We start from the raw sequence: 25,173 nt of genomic DNA, 5'->3' as shown, positions 1-25,173 counted from the left end.
CCAAATTTTAGAGTCTTGCTGCTGCTGTTGTGTAAAGGAAGAGGGTTTGTTTTTTTTTACTTTATTTGGAATTTCCTGTCCTATTATAGGTAGCAGGAATGCTTCTGGCTTCTTGGGGAAGGAAAGTAGAGCAATACAGTCGGCACCAACTTGGCTGCAGGGATTGCCGGAAGGAAGTGTACAAGACACCATCCAAACATCTTAGGAACTCCACTCCGGATTTGAGTATGGTTTCCTCCTTAGCCTTTTCTTCTCCCAAAGATGTCCCACAAAGCAGTGGGTATGGATTTTTCTTTGGGATGTTACTCTCTATTTTAGGGAGAATTTGCTGTGTCCAAGGCTCTAAGTGGGATAGGAAAAGTTTCCTACCCCACCCCAAACATGCCTCTCAAAGTGTTTTTACAAATCTTCTGTGATTTCATCTCCCATACAGTGGTACCTCGGGTTACAGACGCTTCAGGTTACAGACTCCACTAACTCAGAAATAGTACCTCGGGTTAAGAACTTTGCTTCAGAATGAGAACAGAAATCACGCGGCGGCAGCGGGAGGACCCATTAGCTAAAGTGGTACCTCAGGTTAAGAACAGTTTCAGGTTAAGAACAGACCTCCAGAATGAATTAAGTTCTTAACCCGAGGTACCACTGTACTCAATTTATACCTTAATCCGCAGCCATCCCAAACTGTCAATTTCTTTCAGCCCTTCCCCATGTCCTTTCTCATTCACTTTTTTTCTTCCTGTAACAGCTTTCCTCTGCTATCTCCCTTTGCTTCTATCCCCAGATGGTTTGTTTAACTTTCCCTATCACTTTCTAATTTCCTTCTACACCTCCTCTGGCCCTTTCCCCTCAGAGAAGAGAGACCTTCCTTCCTCCTCCCCCTCAGAACTCAGACCACCTTGACTCAGCGTGCAAGGAGCTGCTGGTCCATCCGATAGGCTATGGGGCTGGGGCAGGCCAGTGAGGGGGCACTAAACAAGCTGTGACATTGAGGCCCTCCTGAAAGTGGCCTAAGGCCCATGGTGGGTCCCACTGTGTGAGTATGTGTGCCTGATGCTGTGTGTTTGTTTCTCAGAGAGAGCAAGGCACCAAACACAGCTATACCAATTGCTCACTGTGAAGTTCGAGGAAGTTTTCCGGCTTTCTGATACTGTTTTCATAGCCAGGAGGCAGTCCACTGTTTGAGAAACCCCGGCATTGATAAACCTGTACTTACTGCATAGCGTTGACAAAGTAGAATTAGTTTAACAGCTAACAGGTGGTATCGACTTGATTCTCCATCTTTAAATGGCTTATCTAGATCTAACCCAAATGAAAGCTCCTGCTGATTTTGTTAAATCTCTGCAAATTTTATATATTGGCCAAAACTACAATCAGTGAGGGTTTTGAGTTATTATTGCAGTACGTATCTGTAGGAAACTTTGGTCGGATGATCAGATCATAAAGAGCAGTCTGAGCACTAACTGGGTACTATGTGGGAAAGTACAATTATTTTCCATGTTATCATCCACTTTCTTTTTTCTATATTAATTACTCCATAATAATGATCACTTTCTCTTGCAGTCCCATTAACCTATGTAGACTCTAGCCATATGAGCGCACAGTAATCTTCTGTGTACCTTAAATTGATATTAAAATGACAGAACAACCCCCCCCTTTTTAATCACTCCTAACCATATAGATTTTTAAAGTCTCAATAAAGTGTCTAAAAGCATGTTCGAATGTAGATAATTAAGACTGCCATCCTTTCTTTTCAAACATACTGACACCTTAGATCAATTGACTCCGAGCATGTGCAGAATTTCCCTGATTTTTTTTAAAGCACTGAATGTCAAACATACAAGTGCTGTGCACTTTTCTTTTTGTGAAAGACACACTCACTGTCTGCCCAGAGATTGTTTCAATCTAATATGGCACTCGTCACATTTTTACTCCTCTCTGGTGCAGGGCAAGGGTGTGGAATCTGTGGCATTGCAAATGTTGTTGCACTCCAGTTCCCATCAGTACCAGCTAATGGACAGGGATGATGGCAGTTGTAGTCCCAATATCGGGCTGCATGTTCCCCATCACTGATTTAGGGACTGACACTGAGCTTGCACTGAGTGTGATAGATGGATCTCTGATTACAAATCCTAAACTTATCCTTAAACCACTGAAAAACAGGAATTTATCCCATATTGCCTCTTATTAAGCATTTACAAATAAGCAATTATTTTTGTGAATATTTTTGGTGTGCATTTTTGTTAACTACATATGAAAACAATGTATAGAATCCTGGTTGTATGGCTTGGATAAAATACATTTTTTCCTCTGCTGTGTAAAAAATTGGTAGCTTCATACATAGATGTTTGATTCTATTTCTGTATGGCAACTTAAAATCAGAAAGGAATTAATCTCACTTGTTTTCTGGAATAGTAGCTGTATTGATCTATTATAAATATATTTTCATATTATTTGAGAGTAACCTTATCAAACCCAGTATTGCTAACTTCTGAGTTGACCTGCATAAAATAAGTATTCTAATCTAAGTTTGCCATAGTAGAGACTGAAACAGGGTAGCCTTTCTTCTGGATTGGATAATTGAGAACTTCATCCTGGGCTATGCCCACTGCCAGAATATGGCCTGGAGAAGGAATGAAGCCCTCAACCAATTTTTTTTCTTAGACCTGATGTGTATAATTGACATATAACAGTGTAATGCTAAATATATTTATTCAGAAGTCCCAGTGTGCAGCCTAATTTCCAGTCTTGACTGTAATTATTACATTTATAATGCGGCTTTGAAAAATGGCAGATGAGGTGGACCAGCAGCAAACCATCAATACTGTAAAAGAGCCTTTGGATCTCATCAGATGTCATCTCATTTGTAAAAAGGAGAAATGACTGAGAGTTTCAAGGCAGTTTACATACTTATGACCAGCATATGATTTTCAGTGATGTTGAAGAGACTATGACAACATTTATAATGACATGTCTGTTTCTTTTGCTATTGCACCTTGCAAAATGTTCCAGTCCATCCTTACTCAGCAGCAGTAATCCCATTAATTTCAGCAGAATCTTTCCTAACAGGGGTGCAATTCTGTGAATTACTCCAAGCATTTCTATCTTGCCTTATGATTAAATTTAGTGGGATTGATTTTTGAGTTAGCCGGCACAGAACCAAGCTGCACGCATGTTTAGGACGGCAAGTACTGTATTGGAGACACAATAAAAAAGAAATCAAAGCACGCATTGTATTGTGTAAATTCCAAACACAGGCCAATAAAAGAGACAAAGAAGCTGATTTACCACAGAAAAAGGGAGGGGGGGGGAACGAGAGTAAATTTCTGTCAGTTGGTGTCAATTAACAATGCTCCCAAGTAAGACTTGATTATCTGGCCATGTGTGTTTCAAAGGAGTCCTAATATAACCAAGGTAGGATTGGAAACTGCATTCCTTTTGTTATAGGTAGTGCCCGTCTCCTCCCTTCCGGAGACGGAGCGCTCGCATGCAAAGTGCAAAGGAAAGCGCCCACAAGAACAAATAAGGCTGCAGTCCTAGGCGCACTTTACAGTACAAGGAAACAAGTCCCGTCGAACTCCAGGGGGATCGCCGCCTCTGTAAGCGTATAGGCTCACGAGAGGGGGCTACAATTCAGTGGCGATGCTTCCTAGCGATCAAATCCTGGTGAATTCATCGGAATTACTTCCGAGTAAGCACGCCTAGGACCGAAGTGTAAAGGCGCTGCGAAAGCTCGCCGAAGACAGGAAACGCAAATAATTAAAAATCGACTTCGGTCCCGGGAATCTTCCTCCATTGCCACCGGCGGAAGTTTTGCATGTTGAATTGCAATGTGAGCGCATCCTCGCAATGTAAAGGGATGGAGAGCGTGCCTGTCTCTTTCAATGGAAACCTGGCTTTGTTTATTATTTTAAGCAATATTTCCTTGTTTTCCCTTCTTATGCGGTTCCCCCTTTTTTTTGTCTGTATCTCCTCTCCTCTCTCTCTTTTTTTCAAAAAAAGAAATTCTACAATGGAGTTTCCTATTGGATAGCCTCGGCTCCCTGATTGATGCCTGCCTCCCATTGGAGCCGTGCAGAAGCTGACATCACTTAGGGAAAAAGGGGCTGGGCTGGAGCGCACAGTTTGTCACCACCCAGCCTCCTTTGCCGTCGGCTGGGTGCAACTTCCATTTTAGGTGTTGGAGCTGAGCGAGGGGGGGAGGGCGAAAGAAAAAGCGAGAGAAAAGGTCCCGCAGGAAAAGGAGGAGGAGGAGGAGCAGGAGATCGCTGCAGCGCTCCTCGGTTTTTTTTCGTCGCCTTTTGTGTGTGCGCGCGCTGCTGCTGGTGTTTTTATATATATATAAAAAGCTCCCTTTGAGATTTTATTCTTGGAGTCTTTAGTGCTTTTGTTAGGAAACGGCACGCTTTTTTTTTATTATTTCCCCCTCCCGCCCGCCCTCTGCCTTGCATTTGCAGCGGGACAAAAAGGCGTCTGGTCCCGTGCAGTCTCTACACGAAGTTGTCAAGCTGAATGATCAGAGGAGGAAACTGAGGAGCACTTGGGTCGGCGGCGACTCTCACGGACGCGAGGAAAGAAAAGCCTGCCTCTTCTCTCCAGCCCCCCCCCCCCCGCCACACGCCTCTTTTTTTAAAACAAAAACCTGTAAGAAGGGAAGAAGTAAAACTTGCTTAGTTAGCATTCGAGAGAGGGGCTGCGCGATTCCCGAAGGGGAGAGTGCGGGGGGCAAAAAAGACAAAGGTAAGGCGGTGCATTACAATAAAAGCACCTCTCCCCTCCCTCCCTTGAAGAAAAACTTTTGTGTTGTGTGGAAGGTGGTGTGCATTGGAGGGCTGCTGGCTCCCCCCTTTCTCCTCCCCCTCCCTTTCTTGTGGCGACTGAAGGAGAGGAATGTGAGGGGAGTTCCTGGGGAAGGAGGTTTCCCTCCCCCGGTTTCCCAAGGTGCCGCTTCGGAAGAGAGGAGAGAGAGGAGTTGGGCCGCGCGCGTCGCTCTCCCTCGCGGCTCCCGTGTCAAACGCGCTCCGAAAGGCACCGGGCTGGGTGGATCCCATTTTGCTTCTCCCCAGGTGCGTTTGGGTGGGGGCCTCTTTCTCTGGTTCTCCAAAGGCTGCTTCGAAACGGACTCCCAAGTGAGCCGCTCGGAACTCGACTCTTCGGGTAGAAGGACGCAAAATTCCTCCTTCGTTTTTTCTTTTTTTAAAGTAGGGGCTGCTAGCCTCCGCCTTTCAGGGAGTGGGGAGTGGGCCTTTTGCCATCGGGCATTGAGAGGTAACTCGATTTTTATCTACTGGTCTAAGCAACCTTGCCTTTGTTTTAAAGGGTTGAGATTTTTCAAAAACGCTGAAGCCTTTTCGTCGGCTAGCCTTCCGGCGACTTGCGAACTTTTTTTTTTTTACTACTTATTCCCTAAATCGTTAAATATTTGGGGGCGTCTCTTTAGAAGCAGGAATGCTCATGAAACCAGCTGATGCTTAGCCTTAAATTTCATTAGGATGGGTCTCCCACCAGTCAGACGTACCAGGGGCATTCAGGATCTTGGTTAGCTGTACCCTGAAATCTTTGTAAGAAACTTAACTGCATTTGCTCCCACATTTATCCCATCTCTGATTCTTTCATCCATCCCCTCTCTTGTTTTTCCTACTGTCCTTTCCCATTGTTGAATTTTAGGCTGCTTTTGGGCAGAGATGTGCCTCTGTTAACTCTAGAAAAGTGCGCTGATCGGGAATGTGTGAATGCCTGCCCCCCCCCATAGAACTTGTGATTATATTTTGGATTTCTTACTATTCAAGACAGGAGTTCAAAGGGGGACTCCTGGGGAAAGCATGCTCTGGATTCTGGATCTTGTGGAGGATGTGGATCCCACACAAAGATGCTGACATCCAAAAGCAATTTTCACAGACCACCATACCCGTATTGTGCTGAGTGGATAGAATAGCAAAAGGAGGAGCAATTCACAATGCAGCTGTCGGAGAGAGTTGGTTGAGTTCCTGTACTGTCCGTTCTGTGCCATTTTGTTTCTTCTGCTGTTGCTTCTCCAGGTCCTCTGAGGTAGAGAATCCAGTGGAATTGCAGTACAGTAGTAACCTGCCTTGGCCACCAAGCCCTTAAGAAAGCTCACTCTCTGTGAGGCCCGAACACAAAGACACTTCAAAAAGGAGCAGGGAGGGGCTTTCTGTGTTTGGGTCTAACAAAACAAGACAGGGCAGCTTGTGAGTTCAGAAGTCTTCCTATAACACAATCATTAAAATGTTAGAAATCCTGGCTTTCTGCCAGTGGGAACAAATGCGTGCAGTAGAAGAGATTGTCCTGTCCTCCAGTACAAAGGAAGTATGGGATTGGCAGAGTGCAGGCACTCTCCCTGCCTCCTTTGAGATCTACAGAGAAATGCCTTAATATCAAAGGACTGGTAGTTATGGGGCTCTTGCCACTATCTCTCTTCCCCTTTTGCTTTGTGGTAGTACCACTTGGGCTGAATATACATTTCCTGGAGAGGTGAGCAGCGGTGAGCAGCCACTGATCTTTTTTATAGTCCAGGCTTTGGGAGAGAGAAGCTCGTGAACAGACTAGCGAAGGTTTCTTGTGGCAGTGGAGATGGATCCTATATAGCTTAGCCCTCATGCTTTTGGGGTGGTGGGGAGGGACAAATTGGCGGGTGGTGGGGTGTCACCTAAGCTCCATCTGAGTGGAGTAAATAGATTGAACCAGTGAAAACTCATTGACTCCTTTTCTGCACCTGTATGGACTGAGTCCAAAAATGTTTCTGGCCAGCCTAGTGGATGACTCGGTGGGAACATGAAACCCTTTCAGAAAAGTAGCGCGTAAACACATATGAGTACTCTGTAAAGCTCATGGCCGCCTTTTGAGGAAGCAAAGTTCAGCACTCTGGTACCTGAGTTGCAGACTGCTTGCTTGCACTCTGGGGTGGGGCAGTGTGCTAGGCTGAGCACATGCTGAGGGGAATTTCCCTCACCTCCATTTTAAAGAGAAGCATGACTTCTCAAAGGCCAGCAGTAAGTCGATGGTAGAAAGGCAGCTGCAGCTCCCACCTTAAGAGAAGGTCATAATAAACCTTAACCTCCTGAGCTAAGGAACTTTTTAGGACTATATTGTAGTGGACAGTGTTGCATGTGAATAAGGTAGTTCTGTGTTACTTAGCCAAAAGGTCCCCTGGTTATAAAATCCATAAGAAGTGTCATCTGTTAGCTATATCTGTAGTCAAGAACTGCTTGCTTAATCTCTGCTTGAGATACCTTGCAGGGCTGTTGTGATTATAATAAAATTGAATAACCCCATATGTGCCATCTAGAGCTCCTTTGAGAAAGGGTGGGATGCAGCATGATAAACATGGTGCTGCCATAAAGGGCCACAATCTGGAGATTGTGGGGAAGCTGTGACCTTCCAGTTATTGCTGGAGTACAATTTCCATCATCCCTGAGCATTTGCTGGTCTGGCTGGGTCTGGTGGGAATCTTGAGTCCCATCAACATTTGAAGGGTCACTGGCTCCCCATCCCTGATAAAAGGAGCATCAGCCTTGTGCATCTTGGATTTTAGCTGCACTACTGGTTTTGCACACCTTGTGTTACTCTCATCAAGCCCATAGTAATCTGGAATGGACTGGGGACAGGCTTCTGTGCTTAGCTAGCAAGGTTGAAAATTTGAGAGAGGACAGTGATGCAAGGCAGAACAAATGTGTCTTGACAGCTCAGTGGTAAAGTGGGGGACAGGGTTGAACAGGAACAGGCAATAGCAGCGGAACTTGCCATACCACACTTGGTTCCTCTCCTCATATTGGCTCTAGATGGGGATATTCCATTTTTATATCTGCATATAGTGCTCCTAACTTTCATTTTTGAGAAGTGGCAGACCTGGCTGGGATGGCTTCTGCAGTTTTTCATTTGCTTAAATCTTGAAGTGGGCTTAAGTGTGGAAGTGGCAAGCTTGGAAATCTTGCAGCTGCTGAGTTTTGGGTGTGCGGCTAGTTGCATGGTAGAAAGATCTCATCCACAATGATGTTTGTTGTTTCTGAAATGCTGGCAAAGGGCCTGGGTGGACTTCTACTTATTTTTATACTTGTCCTTGAATCTGAAATTTGCCAAGCTAATTATTTATACATGTGGAAAGCAAGTGTCCCTTTGATAAAATGACTTGCAAACTGTCTGTAAATGGAAAAGGAGAGTGTATTGAAAGTCTGCAGGTTAAAATGGCTCCCCCCCCCCACATGAATTGAACAGTGTTATCTGTGCAGCTGCTGATATCAGTAGTTGGAAGGCCAGATAGGTTTAATGAGTTACTGTGATATTGTTGCCAGCAGGAGCAGTGGGTAGTAGTAGGAGGGTGGGTTGAACCGGCAAACAGGGAGAATGGAGTGAATGGTTCATGATTCTGTAACATGAACTGTGTGAACTTGGCTGTCTTTGTTCTTGCCATAGGATTTTGCAATTGAAGCAGTTGCTTCCACATAGCTCAAAACTGAGTTTGTCTTAATAGCTTGTAAGAATGTTTGGTTGGGAGATCATCCTCTGCTAGGTTCTACTTTAGGTAGAAGGGAAGGTTAAGTGGTGGTTTTATTCATAAGTGTTCTGCCTGATGAAAGATGGTAGTTAATGAATGGTCTTCAGATTCAAAAGAATTTGGAAAGCCTTTGCTTCTTATAAATACACCCACCGACTGCTGTTAGTCTTATCCGGATATCTGTATACTAAAACTGGAGATCTGGAGCTGAAATCCTATAATGTCAAGGAGGTCATTAAGGGATGGTGACAATACCAGTGATGCTTGCACATTCCTCCATGATGAAGTAGGACTTGCTGGGGTGTTGGCTAATCAAGGGGCTTCTGAGTTGCTTTTAGAGCTATTCTGGGTTTAGTGACAGGAGGGGAGCTTGCAGAATAGATCTGGTGGTTGCCATTACCTGAGTCATCAAAGCACGAGCCACAGCTATCTGACTTAGGGAAGTACAAACCATGGTGGCTTTACCCTCTAGTAGTGTTTCCTATTTTGTGGGCTGTATGCAACCACAAGAACTAAGAAGAAGAAAGTGGGCAGGACATTCAGAAAGCATCGGGTGAATTACGGAAGAGAGCCTGTTTGCATTCATGCCTTGTTATCCTTCCATTTATTTGTTCCTTGGGTGTCTTATGTCCCACTTCTCCATCTGGTCAAAATTGTAACTTGCATGTTCCTTGAGATACACTTCTGCTGTCTCCACATCCCCGTTAGCTCTTTGGCTATGTGAGAAATGGGGATGGCCATAAAATGCATAAGAAATACCTTTTATCAGCCAAACCTGTAGTTAAGAATTGCATACTTATCTCTTTTGTAAAAGCACACTTGAGGATTTTTGAAATTTTATTTTTACCTATTTATCCTGCTCTGCAACATATTCTGACAGGCTGGCACATGTTAGTTCCATTGCAAAACCTCTCATCTGTCATTCTCAAGTGAGACTTTAGCTCATCCACGTAGTTGACTTGGACTTTGGATATTCAGGGTGGGGAACAGAGGACAGTGGGAGTCTTGTGGATATTGTATTCCCAGTATGGACTTGTAAGTGCTGCCTTCTGGCTTCACTTCTTATAGCTGGAACTCTGAGACAGGTCTGGGGAGACAAGACAAGTGGAATGGTGATGCTGGGAGGAACAAACCACTACTGACAGCGAGACCATTAGTTCTCCCTCTTGATTTTCCTGAAACCTAGTTTCAGGGCAAATGTAGGGAAGGTGCATGTGATGTTATGGAAAGAGACTTGCTCAAACTGACTTTGTAACACCGGGATGATTCTGCTGATGGTGTATATTGCCATTAGAAGCCAATCTCCTGGCCTTTCTCTTAAGTGCAGCCTTGGCTGTTCTTGTGGCTAAGTAGAAGCAAGTCCTCGTGACACACCCTTCTGCAGTTCTTCAACTTACAGCTACTGCCAGCACCCACAATCTCCAAACACAGAGTGTGGCTTGCCAGACAGTTCTGCTGCTGCTGCATTCTCCACAAGTAAAAACAAAGGTCCTAACAACCTATAGAACACGGGGGCAGGGGTAGAGCCTGTGGCCCTTCAGATGTTGTTGGATTCCCATCAACCCCAGTCAGCATAGCCAATGGTTGGGGATGATGAGAGTTGTGGTTTTGCAACTGGTGGGCCACTCCTGCTGTGAAATATGCCATGCTACGCTTTCTGATGCTGTGTTTGATTGGCCGATGGCTAACCCGTTGTGACTGGTTGGATTCCAATGTTGTCATAGACTTTTAAGGTTTGGTTCTGACCCCACGACATATGGATTAAGAGCCGATTCATGCATAAAAATATAACGTGTGCTGTACACACATCTGGAAAGTACAGAAAGGCTGAGTGGAGCACCAGGGTTGGCAGCAGCTCCCTGTCAGGTGGCAAAGCTGGGTTTGCTGGCCTATAATGGGTGAAACAGCCCAAGAACCAAAGTGGCAGAAAACATGATTGTGCCCATCTTCTTTATAGAGATTACTGTCATTTACCATGAAGAGGGCAAAAGTTGATACCATTACCTTTGGGAGGGCGGGGGGGGGGGGTTGTCTTTTTTTACATACAGGATTTTTACAGCGACCAGCAAGCTAAACTAAATAGGGTCTCTTGCTTCCCCACCCTTCTTCTCCTCCCCTCCCACCCTTCCAAATTCCTGCTTGGGGGGGGGACGACTCTTGCTTAATATACCCAGAGACCAGCCGTATTGCAACATTAGTGAGTTGCAGGCCTTGGAAATATTTTCAAATCAGCAACCCCCTACTCCTCCCATGGTTGAAACCAGCCTCCTTTAATGGAAGGGCAATTCAGCACAGTCCTGTCTGCATGTTAATCGGCACGCCCCTTTCCCTGCCCTCTAGAGTAGTACATACATTTTTTCTGAACATGTTGTTGCATGCACTGCTGCCACTGCCTTGCTTATGAATCAAGCAAGCTGGTTTTGTCTAGGTGACGGAGAAGCCTGTGCTACTTGCTTCTAGTTGGCCTGAATGTCTTGTTTGAGCCACTCCCGTCCAGAAGAGTTGAAATGATTTGCTTTGATAATCCATCTGTTTTCTACCCACCTCCTTTGATTTCCCCCCTCCTATGTCTGCTTGTCCAGGGGTTCCCAAAGTGGCCCGCAAGCTTCATTCAACTAGCCAGCAGCATGGTTCTGTGAAGAGCACTTAACCATTTGAATTCTATGGAATGGAACTTGTAATGCAATAAAATAAAATGTAAGAGATAAAAATACAGTTTTGAAAATTGTACAGCACCGCGAGCTTTACAATTCCTGCAACAGGCATTAGATAGATAGATAGATAGATAGATAGATAGATAGATAGATAGATAGAAGTGGTCTGCCAGGACCTTTAACAATTTTTGGGTGATCTGTGGGAAAAAAATTGTGGGACCCACTGTGCTAGTTGTCATTGCCCTTTACTTGCTGATGCCCTCCTTGAGTGGGCCTATCAGTCATTGGCACACAGGAAATGTCACATCAGATTTCTTCCGCATTGAGTAATGTGTCTGGGTATGAGAGGGTGCCTGGCTAACTCACAACTGTTATCTGTAGTAGCTGTGAAAATAACACAGCTGATTTCTCATAATGTCATAAGCAGCTTCTAGGTATTATACATCTGAGTCATCTATAGGAGGGGAGTTCCGAAAATGTTCTCACTGTTAGGAACCTTTAGTGCATTGGTGTCCCAATCTAAGGAAGGCTTATCGCCATATATAGTGTCTGTCACTTGCCAGGTTGTAGGATTGAGGTTTGATGTGCTCAAGTCAAAGAGTAACTTAATAGGTGTGCCTGTGGTCTAGGTGTGAGTGACAGCATTCTGGTGTTTAGCTAGTGAGGTGTGGGGAGGAGGTAAAATGAATATGTTTAAAGAGGGAACATTAGGAGGTAAATGTTCAGCTTTGTGTCCCTGGTTGGCAGGAGGAACAGAGAGTATGAGTGAGTCTGGAGTTGTTAAAGGAGGCAACTGCTCCACAGCTGTAAAAGAAAAGCATAGATTAGGAATCATTTGGGGAGTAAGTCTGGGTGTCAGTGCCGTGCTCCCTCAGAATTATCGTCCTGCACCCTTGCTCCTTTCAGGCAAGGCAAATTTAGTGTTCCCTAGGCAAACTTGCCTTCTCTTTCCTGCAAGTTTCTAAACACAATGTCATTTCCTGTCTGACCAGGAAATCCTTGTTTGCTTCCTTCCTTTCTGCCTGAACAACAAAAGGGCTTGCTTTGAAAGCATTTTGCATGACGTTGATGTTTCCTCCCACTTCCCCACCAACTAAATCAGTAGTTCTATGTCTCTTTAGTTTTAAGCCACCTAATTTCAACTGTAGCTAGTTTTCTATTTTGCTGGGCTTTGTGCATCTGGGTTGGGCCAAGACTAGTATGTGAAATTTGCAGTGGGATGCAGATGTAGCTGAGTGGAAAACACAGGGTGTTGTGTGTATATATGAGGGATTCAAGGGATGCATATTCCTGTCTCCCACGCAAAATGCTGCAACGGATATGTCTCCAAAACATCACCAGTGCTGTAATGAACACCTATTTCTGTAGTGAACTGAGGACTGAGTGACTTAATCTGCTAGGCAGGGGGATTCCTGTGAAATGTGTGTCTTGCATCGGTGACATGTCCTCTAGCTTGATCCTTCAGATTTAATAAATAGCCGGGTTTTTCTGACCTGGAAAAGTGAAATTGTCCCCCCTGCCCCCACCCCACAGGAGGCCTCCCATCAAAGCCTGAGAACAGAATTAAATCAAATACTTAAAGCTTGTGAAGAGTGGCCATGCTGTATAGTGAGATTACATTTTTATTCCCTAAAACTGTTCAGTGCCTGCTAGGTGGAAGGTAATGCGTCTCTTTGTCCTGTGCCCCCCACAGAGTAAAGAAAGGATTTCTGTCCTGAGAAATGGATGCTTCTACTAGTAGTTGTGTGTAGGTGTTACTGCAAAGGCCAGCCTCTTTTTTTTCCTTTGGGAGAGAGAGCGCCGTGTCTGCAAGACTTTTGTCAACAACAGCAACAACAACAACAAGAGAGTGGGTTGATGGCAGTAACAGGGGCAGTGCTGCAGATCATATCTACTCTAGCTAACAGTTTTGGGTGCCTGAATATGAAATTGCCCAGAGCCCACACCCACAGCAGTTTGGCGTCATGCAACATTTGATCCTGCTCTTGTGCAGCCGTGTGGCATGTACCAAAAGAATAGACCTGCAGCACTTGTTATTCCAGATCTGTGCCCACACTCTTCCTGTTTGCTAGCCAAACTTACCAGGTTGTTTGCAGGTTGTTGTACACTGCTTTGATCTTGCATACAGGTTGGAGAAAGAGGAAATGGCCTGGACCACGTGGGCTATGACACAGGGGCTTTTTTGAGTTTTGCTCTGTGGATTAGTTGGGGCCTGAGTTAGATTGAATGTTGTGTGTCTTTGATCACCCCTAGGACATAATGCAGCACCTTCATGATAGGGGTATGCCCTGCCCCTGTAAGTGGGGAGGGGCCATAGCTCAGTGGTAGAGCACATGCTTTGCATGCAGAAAACCCCAGGTTCAACCCCTGGCACACACACCTCCAGTTTAGTTAAAAGATCAGGTAGCAGGTGATGGAAGGCATCTCTGCCCAAGATGCTGAAGAGCTCCTGTCAGCAATAGTGTACCAGTATTAGGCTTGATGGGCAAATAGTCAGACCTGGTAAAGAGCAGCTTCTTATGTTGCTCTCACACAGTGATCCAGTCTATGAGAATAGGGACATTACAAGGTGGGGCTTGTGAAATAAAGAAAGGAGAAGATGACTCAAGCATCACTGTTAGAGCTGTCTATTCTGCCTAGGCATGGAGCTCGTTTTAACAATCCAAGTCCGGTGAGGAAAAGGTGAATACAATGGCTAGTGCAAAGTCTACAAGGGACCCGGAAAACCCTGCCTCCAATCACTGGAAATCCTAGTCAGCAACAGTCTTGTTTTGCAAGCTTTCACAAAGCACCCCCCCCCCATGCTTTCATACTTACCTCCACAACTATAAGGGTCAGAAGCTTGCTTCTGTGCTTTTTCTTTAATTGAAAGCTGCAATTTTCAAAAAGATGGATTCTGTATCTCATTGTAGCATGCACACGTTAACCATGTGTATTTTTAGGGGGCGCCAGGTTCTGAGACGAGGAAACTCACATTCTGCCATCAGAATTGGGTTGATGATGATCTATTTTTTCTACTTTTTTCCTTTAGAGTCCCAATCATACAAGATGGAGACTTTCAAACCACTGACATTTGGGGAGAAACAGGTGACAGAGCACAGAGCATTGAAAGGATGTGAGGGTTTTGTGTGTAGATTTGTTAAAAGCTTTTTCCCAAACAGCACGGTAAAGGACTAACTCAGAACTATTGGAAGCCCGCATAGCCCCCCCAACATTTCCAGACAAGATTGTTGCAGTTCTCAAGGCTTTCCGTGTAACTATTACGACTGAAGAAATTATTAGCTCTGAGGAATTCCAGAATGGAAAAGATGCAGGCTCCTTCAGAAAGGGTTTTCTCAAAAGTTAAACTGTCCCTTAATGTAGCTTACATCTTCAGATCAGTTACTAGCTTGATTTATTTTTGCAGTCATCATTCATTGTCTCCTTTCCTTCCTGAGATGTAGCTTAGCCAGCTGATGACACAGTTCCTAGTGCAACCATTTGCGGGGCACTGAAGGAGGCATTTCCTTCATGCACTGTCTTGGTTGAGACCAAGCCTCCACAACTCCACAAGTGCCCTGCTGGGTCAGACCAAAGGCCCATCCAGCCCTACATCCTGTTCTCACAGTGGGCAGTCAGATGGAGGCCTGAGGGGAAACCTGCAATTAGGGCCTGAGCATAACAGCATTCTTCCCCATTTGTGATTCCCAGCAAATGGTATTCAGAGGCATCCTGCCCCGGACACTGGAGGCAGTCGTAGCTGCAGTTGCTAGGAGCCACTGGTCCTCCCCACAAAAAAAATCATCTTGGCTGTTGCTGGAAATTGTGGGGCTGCATTCCTGGGCTATGAAAATGGACCTATGCCATGTATCTTGAATTTCTCTGAGGCAGCCGCAAACATTTGGGCACCTGAGACCAAACACATTCACTTGGTTGTCGCTCTGTTCAAGCACCAGCTAGCCGGTCCTTTAAGGGCTGAATGTCAGGTTTGCTGAGAGAGCTCGTGCTTGTGCCCCATGGGTAAAAGCATGCTTGCGATGCAGAGTTTGAGGCATGGCAGCCAGCCTGCATAAGTATATGTTTGTTTTAAGCTCCCTTGTGTACATAGGCTTTTGGCCTAAGAATTATATCTGCTGTAGTGCTAGGTGCAGGGAGGATAGCAGTTTTTGGGGTTTCGAACGCTGCTTTTGTAGCTGTTTGATCCTGGAACTGGGACACCAGGGCAGGCAGCCTTTTGCTGGGGGTGCTAGGAGCACAGTCGGCAGCTGCTCCCATCTCAAACATGCAGAGTTTCCTGCAAAGTTGGTACTGGCTGCTTTGGCAGAAACTCTCCATATAGTGTTGTGATGCTCTGTGCCTTAGGCCAAACTAGCCTCTGGCTGAGGTGAAATAAGGAGGAAGAAAAGAAGCTTTTATCTCCAAAGTTAATGCAGAAAGCCTAGGTAGGTGTGCTAGCTACCTTTCCCTCCTCGGCATGAAAAGAGCATGCAAAATGCAGTCAGCTGGGCGTTGGCCATCGACCGCTCCCCAGGGGCTGCTTCCTGCAGACAGTATCCAGGGCAGGCAATGATTCCTCCTGGCGAATGTTGCTGCCTGCAGAGGACTTTGCTCCTGTGCAGCTGATAGGCAGGGCCTTATCTCGAAGAACGCCAAGATTCTATTTGCCGTAAGGCTGTAATTGAAAACTAGCTGGCTTTTCTCCCTGAATGTTTTTTGAAGCAGAGTAGTGCTGGAACGGAACACCTGCAAATGAGTTTTTGAGGTACCTTTATAACAAAGGGACTGTTTTGATCCCACCGAGGATCACGCATGCGAGCCTCGAAGTGATTGTACAGGGAATCTTGACTGGTTTGTCGACGTGGAATGTTATCACCACGTTGCTTTGTGCTTTTATAGGTAATGCTGAGCCAGGAGTTGCCGTATGTCTGGTTGCGGCGCTCTTGTAGCAAAATGGCCAACTTGGTAATTACCAGTTCTTCTCCTCCTCCTCCCTCTCCCCTTCCACATTCTCCCCTACATCCTTGAAGCTTCAGCCCCTTCGAGCCAAGCAGCCGCCTCTTCATCAAATCCTGCCTTGGCTTTGGAGGGGTGGGGAAGGAGGAGGGAGCCAGGAAGGCTTGTTTTTCCTCTACCATGATAAGGAGCACTGCTGGGTAAAGTGGGAGCTCTTGCTGCTGATTGGTGGCCAGGCTGCCCTGGAATGCTCTGGCCCGTTTCCCAGAATCCAGTACTCTGTGTTTGTTTGTTTCTGAGCCTGAGGTCTGGTGCTACTGTGACAGGAAATGGGGAAGCTGGAGGGGAGGTGGTGGTTGGGGGGGGCGTAGAGAAGGGAGATGTCTGTGTATGTGCCTGTGAAATCCCTTTGTCCCCAGAGCTCAGCTGCAAATTCCCACAGAGGGGGAAAAGTGGCCTTTTGTGTTGCGAAAGATTTTTCAACTCCCAACTTGCAAAGCTCCTGTGCTTGGAGGCTGGGAGCGTTGAATTCTTCCTGACTGACTGCCTCATCCATAGATCTGTCCCCTCCCTCTTAGGGGGAGGAAAATAGAACTTGTATGAGATGAGATATCTTGGTTGGTGTGTTTCTTCTGTGGCTGTGTATACATAAATTAAATTATGGGAGCTCCCAGTGCACATTGGACACAGCCAGTGTGTACAACGCTTGGTTCTTCTGGTAGATGCATGCATCTGTCACAGATATGTATCCTACCAGTGCTGCTGATAAATACTAGTAGTAATCTGACTTAAGGCAGGAGTGAAGCACTCCTAGCTCAGATATATGCAGTCAATCCTGTACTACCTTCAGGTATAGAAATGCCACTCCCAATCAGCCACAGTTACATTGATGACTAGTGTGGTGCTTGGTTTAGGTTTTTCAAGTTAACAAGTACCTAAAGGCCCAATGAATAGTTGTACTTGCGCAAGCATCTTCTATAGTTTTAGCAGCTGTGGGGCTGTATACTTTGTGAACCGTAATTAATCCACTGATCCTAGGTGTCTTTGAGGGAGTACATTCCCTCCTCTCCATGATGAACCATAACCCCAATTTTCCAACTTTCCTGATTTTTATTATTTATACCTTAGCCCCTGCATAATCCAGAATATTGGACAAAAGATGAGAGCATTATACTGTCCATTCCTTTTGCAAGAAACTTGCCTGGTCCTGCCTTTGAAGTGGTGTTTTGCTAATGAATGATGTCATAGCAGTGACTGACATTTAGGAAAGCAAGGCCGAAAGAAGTCTAGAATGATTCACCCATTATCTGGAGAAGGAACTTCCTGGTTCATTTCAAAGCTCTTTTCATCTTCCTTTGTGGAAAAGTGATTGGCGGACAGAAAATAATTTGGAAATGCAGACTAGTATAACTTTGATAGGTCAGAAATGTGTCTGTACGAAAAGTAGCAGCAAAGGCAGGAGCTGATCTTGGCCATATTTCATAAACCTAAAATGATTAATGTTGCAAAACATTTAAAAAAAAATATTCTCCAAGTACAGGTAACGTTTATCATTATTGTACCCACACTGGGGGGGGGGTATGGATATGCTGCTAAAAGAATGTGGGTTATACTCACCCTGCAAAGTAGCCCAGAGTTATAGCCATTCTAGGGGGGGAGTGAGCAAGCCTGCAGCGCAGACTCCTAGTGGTCAGTCTTCTGGCATGTTGCCTCCCCTCCCACCCCAAAGGAGATGCAGTGTGTGTGTGTGTGTGTGTGTGTGCGCGCGCGCGCACACACACACACACACACACACACTATGAAGTTGTTTGTAGCACTAGTGCAATGAAAGGATGGAGCAGGTGAAGGGAGCCAGGAAAACAACTAAGGGTTTTGTCAGTGAGTAGTCTGGGAACAATGCCAACCTGCTGAGAAAGAGGCATACACCTGGCATATGAGTTTGGTGCCTAGACCTCCCTGCATAATACTAGAACTTGTGGACATCCAGTGAAGCTGAATGTTGGAAGATTCAGGACAGAAACAAAGCAAACACTTCCTCATGCAGCACATGGTTAAACTATGGAACCTGCTCCCACAGGAGGCGGTGGTGGCCATTGGCGTGGATGGCTTTAAAAGAGGATGGATGAGGCAAATCCATGGAGGATAAGACTAGCAGTGACTACCAGCCACAATGGCTATGTTCTGCCCCCATTGTCAGAAGGACTATGCCTCTGAATACCTGTGGCAAGGGATCACAGGTGGCCAGAGTGGTGGTGTGCTCAGGTCCAGCTAGCATGTGGGCATCTGGCTGGCCACTGTTAGAACAAGATGCTGGACTAGATGGGCCATAGGGCTGGTCCAGCATGCTCCCATTGCGTGCTTCTGTTGTTATGCTGCTTTGTCACCAGAAATGGGTGGTCTCTATGCTATGTTTGTGCGCACTTTTCCCTTTACCCCCAGGATCAGTCCTTGTGGATCCACCCATACCACTAATGTCCTGGCTTGACTAATTAGATGGGCAGGTGTTGCTTGGCTGGCTCCAAAATGAGCGGTGTTAGTGGCCTCAAGAGTTATTGTGCTGTCTTAATTGTGACCTGTCTGTAGTCTCCATGTCTCCTCATTGCAGCCTCTTAGCCAGTTATCCTGCTAGCAGCTAGCCCATGACTAGTCATTCCACACTGGTGCATGTTGACAGTGGTCCTCTGTAACTTACCTGTTGAACACAGATGGAATGTGGGTGGTACCGCTATTCTTGGCTATCTGGGACTGTGGATACAAGCTGTTCAGAAATGGGGAGTGGACACCTCACTTTTCCTACATCTTTCTAGTTCATAGATTCATGGTGTTTACCAGTGAGGCAACCCTCAAACAGGGACGCACAAAACCCTCCTTTGACTGCCCAGAAGGACAGCTGCCCTGCAGTCAGATTGCTGGCATACCACTGGAACAATCCCTTCCCTCTGTTCTGCTGCCGACTCGGCACCATTTCCTTTCCTGTTGTGTGTATGCTCCACACTCCCTCCCCTCCTCCCTCCACCTCAGAACTGCTGCTCCCTTCCTGTCAGATGTGGGGTGTAACCTTGGTCTGAGCAGGCCGGGGCTCATGTTTCTTGGTGTGTACTTCACTGTTGCTTCATGGAGTTGGACTCTTCTTCTCCTCCTGCCCATCCCAAAAACTGTGTTGTAGCTGGTTTTGTACATTTCCCCCAAGTTAACTTGAACTTCCAGAAAAGGGAGAGAGGCCAGCTCCTGTTACAGACATGGATCCGCATTGAAACCACAAGGGGGTTGTCGGTTTGAGCCCCACATTGGGCAAAATATACCTGCACTGCAGGGGGTTGGTTGGACTAGATGACTCCTGTGGTCCCAACTCTATGATTCTATAGGTCTTAGAGTTTTGATCTCTCATTTGATCTCTATTTATGCCCCACACTCAGATAAATCCTAAAGCTAGTCTCCCCCCTTTGTTTAACTGCTGCTTTCCCATGCATAAAATGTATTTATCCTCATTATGGAATTGTGTTTCGAACTGTCCTTGAGGCATGTCGGAGCCTTGAGTAGATGGATTTACTCCCTTCCCCTCCCTCTTGATCTCATGTCTTCCGCTCATTCTCTTGGGGGCCTCCAAAGTCAGCCCTTCCTTTCCACACCCTTATCACTGCTTTCCTATCTGCCTCTCCTGGAGCTGCTCGGCTTTCCCCTTATATGGCCAGGTGAGGCAATGGTGAGTATAAGCCTGGGACACTAGAACCCTGATTAGTTAGGCATGTAATCTACATCCCTGGAGGGGTTGCAGGGGGCGGCTGTGTGTAGGGATAGGGAGCCAGGTGAGTCTCTTGAAGTGAGATCAAATCAACTAGTTAAACCAGTCTTGTGTGTGTGACACATGTTGGGGGTGAAGCTCTGCCTTTCTGCCCTAGGCCAGTTCTAATTGGTGAGGGACGCGCCCTAAGTGTAGCCAGCCCAAGTGTAGCCAGCCCAAGCTTTGTTGCAGAAGTCTAGCTGGCGGAGGGGAGGGGGGTGGAGGAAACTCAGGCCGCCTTTGGAAAGGGACTATGCCTGCCTGTAAGGGTGTATGGTGTCCTTTGCATTCTTCATGAACAAGGAACTTGCTTGCGTAGGGAGTGGCAACTGTTCAAAGTCCATGCTGAGTAATGAACAAAGCTATCGCATGGGGCTTTTGCTCTACGCTTGGCAAAGGCAGATGCCTTTCCAGTAAAAGCAAAACATTCTCGGCGTAGGAGCAGGGAGAGCAAATCCCAGAATGAGAAACAGGTGAACGAAACACAGACCTGGAGCTTTTTCCCTCTGTTTTGAAATCCTCCAGTTTGCAAAAAAAAATGTCAAGGCGGTCACTAAAACCCCAGTCTTGTTACAGTTTTCCCCTGGCCCCTCTTTTTGAATGCTGTATTACAAGCAAAGGGTGTGAGTGTTGCGCTTCCTTCCTGGCCACTGGACTACTTGCCAAGTGGAACAGATGCTGCTGTTAACTTAAATGCTATCAGGATCCAAAGGTACGCTGCTGTAAAACTCTCACCCACCAAGGAAAAGGTGTCTGGGGCATATAAATTCAAGTGTATGGAAGCTATGCACAACCAGCACCTTTTCCTTCTGCTAATTTAGGGAAGGGGGCATCCTGACCCCATGACCATTGGGTGTCCTCAACCCACACCTGCACAAGTTAGAGTTTACCAAGCTTCCTGATTCCCACCCCACATTGATGCCCATCCTTCTCTCTCTTAAGGGTTATAACTATGGCTGCTGATTAAATTCGTGCTTAAAAGATTCGCCCAGCCCCACCTGTATCCAAGGTATAGGCACATGCCAACAAGTCCATGGCGTGCCTACTCCTGATCACGTGCAGAATCTCTGTTGTCCTGCTAGAGCAATTTTCTATCCTTGTGACTTTGGATAGAGTCATGTTTCTAACTCTGGCAGAAATGTGAGAGGGGGCTGAGGACGTCCAGCATCTGGCAGCATCTAGTCCTGTGACTGTAATTCATTTTATCCGTTTTAACTTTAGATTGTCGTAACCCCTCCCTGGGACCTGGCGTGGTGGTGGTAGTAGTGATATTAAAAATACTGATAGGCAGAGCTAACGTACTGGCTGACACCTCTGCCCTGTGCCTCTGGCAGTGTGTAGTGACAAGGTGCTGTGAGGTGAAAGGTCATGGATGCATGGAGAATTGACCACATGGGTTAGAGGGAGCTCAGCAGTGCAGGAAGGAGCTAAGATGCTAACTAGAAGTTGACCTTCAAGCTAGGAAAAGCTTTAACAAAGAAGTGGGTCTTGAGAAGGGTCCATGTGTCAAAGCAAAGGGGCTCAGTGAATAAAAAGAGGAAGGCTATTGGAAGAGTAAGGGGCATTTGGGACATGTGGGGCAACGCATCCGAGTTTGGCAATGACTAAGGTGGCTAGCGTTCATACTTCCCATCTTCAGGTGTACGCCTTTTTTAAAAGTAAAAGCATAAAGAAGTCTTATGAAGAACATGATTGAAAGTGGAGAAAGAAGAACTATGGAGGTGTGTTTTTCAACAATGTTTACCAGGAAAGAGTTTGTTTAGTCTTCTTGCAACTTCTTCCCTCTTCCACTTTTGTGTGTGTGTGTGTGTGTGTGTGTGTGTGTGTGTGTGTGTTGCTATGTTGCAGCGGAAGCACTGTAGTTCAATAGCTGAGCACATTCCTTACATGCAGAAGTTCCAGGTTCAGTTGTTGGCATCTCCAGATAGAGTTGAGCAAAGTCCCTTCCTGAAACCCTGGCCTGGAGAAGTTGGTTTCAGTCAATGTAAGCCAGTAGCTTTCAAGATGTTGTTTGAACTCCTCGTTCCCATCAGCCCCAGGCAGCATGGCCAAGATCAGGGATGATGGAAGTTGTAGTCCCAACAACATCCAGAGGGCCATAGGTTCCTCACCACTGATGGAGACAATACTGAGCTAGATTGACCAATGGCTTGACTTGATATAAAACCACTTCCTGTGTTCTGTCTTGTCTGCACAAGAACTTGGGAGGAAAGTCCCGAAGTGCTACTGAATGATGTGCTTCCTAAATGTGTCCATTTATGCATGATCAGAGTGTGGTATTGGATTCCTACCCATAACTGGTGACAGTGAGCTGCTAGCCATACTTCTACCCCCCCTTTTTTTAATTCAGGATCTTTTGGGATCTCTTCCTGACTTCATTCTCTTTCCTCACAATTTATTTTCAGTGGTGGCTTCAGAAATGGTTATTTTGAAAAATCAAATACTTCTACTTGGGGAATTACTAGAAAGTAAAGCTTCTTCACCTTGTTGCAGGGTGTGAGCAAGCTCTTCCTGTTAGTTTCTGTCTTTGGAACTGGGGAGACATTGAGAGTTGTGCTGGTTGAGGATAATGGAAGTTGTATTCCAGAAACATATGGAACGCCCCAGGTTGATGTAGAGAGCTGTTAGCCCACAAAAGCTGAATATTGCAAAATAGTTACTTAATGCCTGTAAAACAGTTATTTAATGCCCGTATATGGGGGGTGTTCTGCAGTTGTTTTGAAGATAGGGGACTCCTGTTGTCTTGGACGAGTGTAAAGTTTTAAGTACAGTATCAAGTTATAGGAGGGGCAGGAGAAGGTGTGCAGGGATTGCTGACAATTGTCAAACACGTGACCATCTGGGAAGATTATTTTATTACAATTATGAATTGCTCTCTTGAAGCAATTCATATTCTCCCATTCTCTCTGTATCTTTCTATATGTGATGGGGTGTGTGTGTGTATGTGTATGTATATATATGTGTATAACATAACAGATAAAACAATTGCATATAAACACAGTTTAAACAACAACAGTTATAATTATAATTATAAAAACAGTTTAAAACTGCCGCATACAGCAAAACAATTCCAATCCAGGACAGATACTAACTGGGATAAAGTCTTTGGTATGCTTGTTGAAAGATAATAATCTGAGGAATGTGTTCTGAAGTAGAAGGCTGCAAGAAATTCTATATTTTAGCAACCTTTTAGCAGTTGAAAGCGGAACCAGCTTATCATATATATGCATCTGGCTTAATTATTTTGTGCCAGTGCTGTTCCTTTTGGTTACAAATATTTTGGGACCAACTTGTGGTGCCTCTTTAAATGTCTGTTGCATGTGCTAACCTCCCACTGCTTCCTCTCTTTTCCCTCCTCCAGTTAAGATAAATCCTTTCATTAAGAGGGCAGTGTTAGGCCTAAGTTTTTGAAATGATTAGGGTTACGCCTTTGGAGCTTTATTTGAGCTGAATCTATGGCCATCCAGATGTTGTGCCTGCATCAGCCCCGGCCAGTAGTCAGGGATGATGAGAGTTATCCTGCTTGGATAAACAGGCCTGGAATGGCAAATATAATTAGGGACGTAGGAAGCTGTTTTGTACTGAGTCAGGCCAATAGTTCTTCTAGCTCAGTATTGTCTACACTGGCTGGGAGCAACTGCCTGGGATTTCAGGCAGGGATCTCTGCCAGCCCTAACTTGAACCTGGGACCTTCTGCAAGTAAAGCAGATGCTCTTCCACTGAGCTATGGCCCTGTCTCAGCTGACTTGCAGCGGCAACATTTATATGCTGCCCATGTGGCTGGGTTGCCCCAGCCACTCTGGGCGGCTTCCAACAAATTGTAAAGCCACAGTAAAATAATCAAACATTAAATACTTCCCTATCCCCGGCTACCTCCAGATGTCTTCTAAAAGTCGTCTGACAGGAGGGTCTTCCGCTGGTTGGGTGCAACTGAGAAGGCCCTCAGAGCTGGAGCTCAGTGTTCACGCTGAATGATTGGGGTGGAGACACCTCCCTAAGGCCTTGCATACCTGAAGGAGTAAGAAAATGCTGGTTGATAGTTTGCTTTCTGGGTTGTGAGGCACTTGGGAACTCTACTACTGTGTGTTCATAGCTGTATCAGCATCCATGAGTGTTAGGTAAAAGGTAAAGGACCCCTGGACGGTTAAGTCCAGTCAAAGGTGACTATGGGGTATGGTGCTCATCTCGCTTTTGGGCCAAGGGAGCCAGTGTTTGTCCACAGACAACTTTCCAGGTCATGTGGCCAGCATGACTAAACCGCTTCTGGGGCAACAGAACCCCGTGACGGATGTCAGAGCACATGGAAATGCCGTTTACCTTCCCGCTGCCTGTTTATCTACTTGCAATGACGTGCTTTCAAACTGCTAGGTTTTGTATGCCTTTTAGGTGGTGGTAGGCAACTGTCTCCCGCTTTCTAATGGGTTCTAGGCCAAGTAACTGCCTTGCATGCTATGTTAGTTATCCCAATTACACAGCACACTGGAGCACAAAATACCTGTTCAGATAAGTGCGCTTAACCTGGCCACTTTTTAAGCCAGCAGTTTCAGCAGTGAAAAGGCCACCATAGGTGCAATGATTTTCATTGAGTCCCAATCTAGATTGGAGTATGTTCTGGATCAAGCCTCCCTCCTGCTGCCCCCCCCCCAATAAAAAATAAAAATAAAACTGACCATACTTAAGTGCATTTGTTTTAAAGAGGTGACTTGATGTATATTCTGGCACTCGGGCACTAGATTTGGAAAGTGGAGGGAAGGACCTAGGGAAAATATAAACCTGCCTGTTGATAGTGTGCCTTACTACTTTTAGGGGACAGGGGGCATGTATCAAGTTGCTTTTCCTGTGTTATTGTTTATATGTGGGTGGTTTGAAAAGTACTTGCATGGGGGCAACTCCTCCTCTGGAACTGGCTCATCTCCCAAGGCAAGTTTCTTCTCCAAGGTAGCTGCAGTCCTTACATGGACTTAGGAACTGCAACAACTAGCTTTTCCAGTTCTCCCACAAGCAGGTAGGAAGCCAAAAGAGCTCCTGGAGCACCTATTAGGAATGGTGAGTTGTTCTAAATTGTCACAAAATATCTAATATCGGTTGTGCTTCTTGTTGTGCCAGATAGCCACAGTTAAGCTCTAGAAATCAGATTGGGGCTTCTTAAGCAGCAATTTACATTTACTTACATGAGGCCCATAATAAGAGAGTGAACTAGCCCAGGAAATGTCTAGAGCCGATCCCATTTGGGAAGGATGTAGTAGGAAGGCTTCTGAGATTGCTCAGATTTCATCTTGGCTTGCATGCATTTTGTT

At 45.7% G+C, this 25,173-nt stretch overlaps 1 protein-coding gene across 8 annotated transcripts in view; it reads left to right on the top strand.

Annotated features, from left to right (window-relative positions):
• Positions 1 to 4,139: 4,139 nt before the first annotated feature.
• The window catches only part of CTNND1 (catenin delta 1), a 56,069-nt gene continuing 35,035 nt past the window's right edge, over positions 4,140 to 25,173 (top strand). For 5 of the 8 annotated variants that reach the window (XM_028738202.2, XM_028738212.2, XM_028738206.2 and 2 more), the window contains exon 1: positions 4,140 to 4,737. The gene's annotated coding sequence lies outside the window, so the exon portion shown is untranslated. Of the gene's footprint in view, positions 4,738 to 4,908; positions 5,064 to 25,173 lie in introns of those variants that run through there. The other 3 variants (XM_028738220.2, XM_028738229.2, XM_028738188.2) reach the window with 3 other exon arrangements.

This window comes from Podarcis muralis, chromosome 1 (genome assembly GCF_964188315.1).
Source record: "Podarcis muralis chromosome 1, rPodMur119.hap1.1, whole genome shotgun sequence".
NCBI classification, from domain to species: Eukaryota; Metazoa; Chordata; class Lepidosauria; order Squamata; family Lacertidae; genus Podarcis; species Podarcis muralis.
The sequence above is the reverse complement of the archived record's forward strand: the minus strand, read 5'-3'. Positions and strand labels throughout refer to the sequence as shown.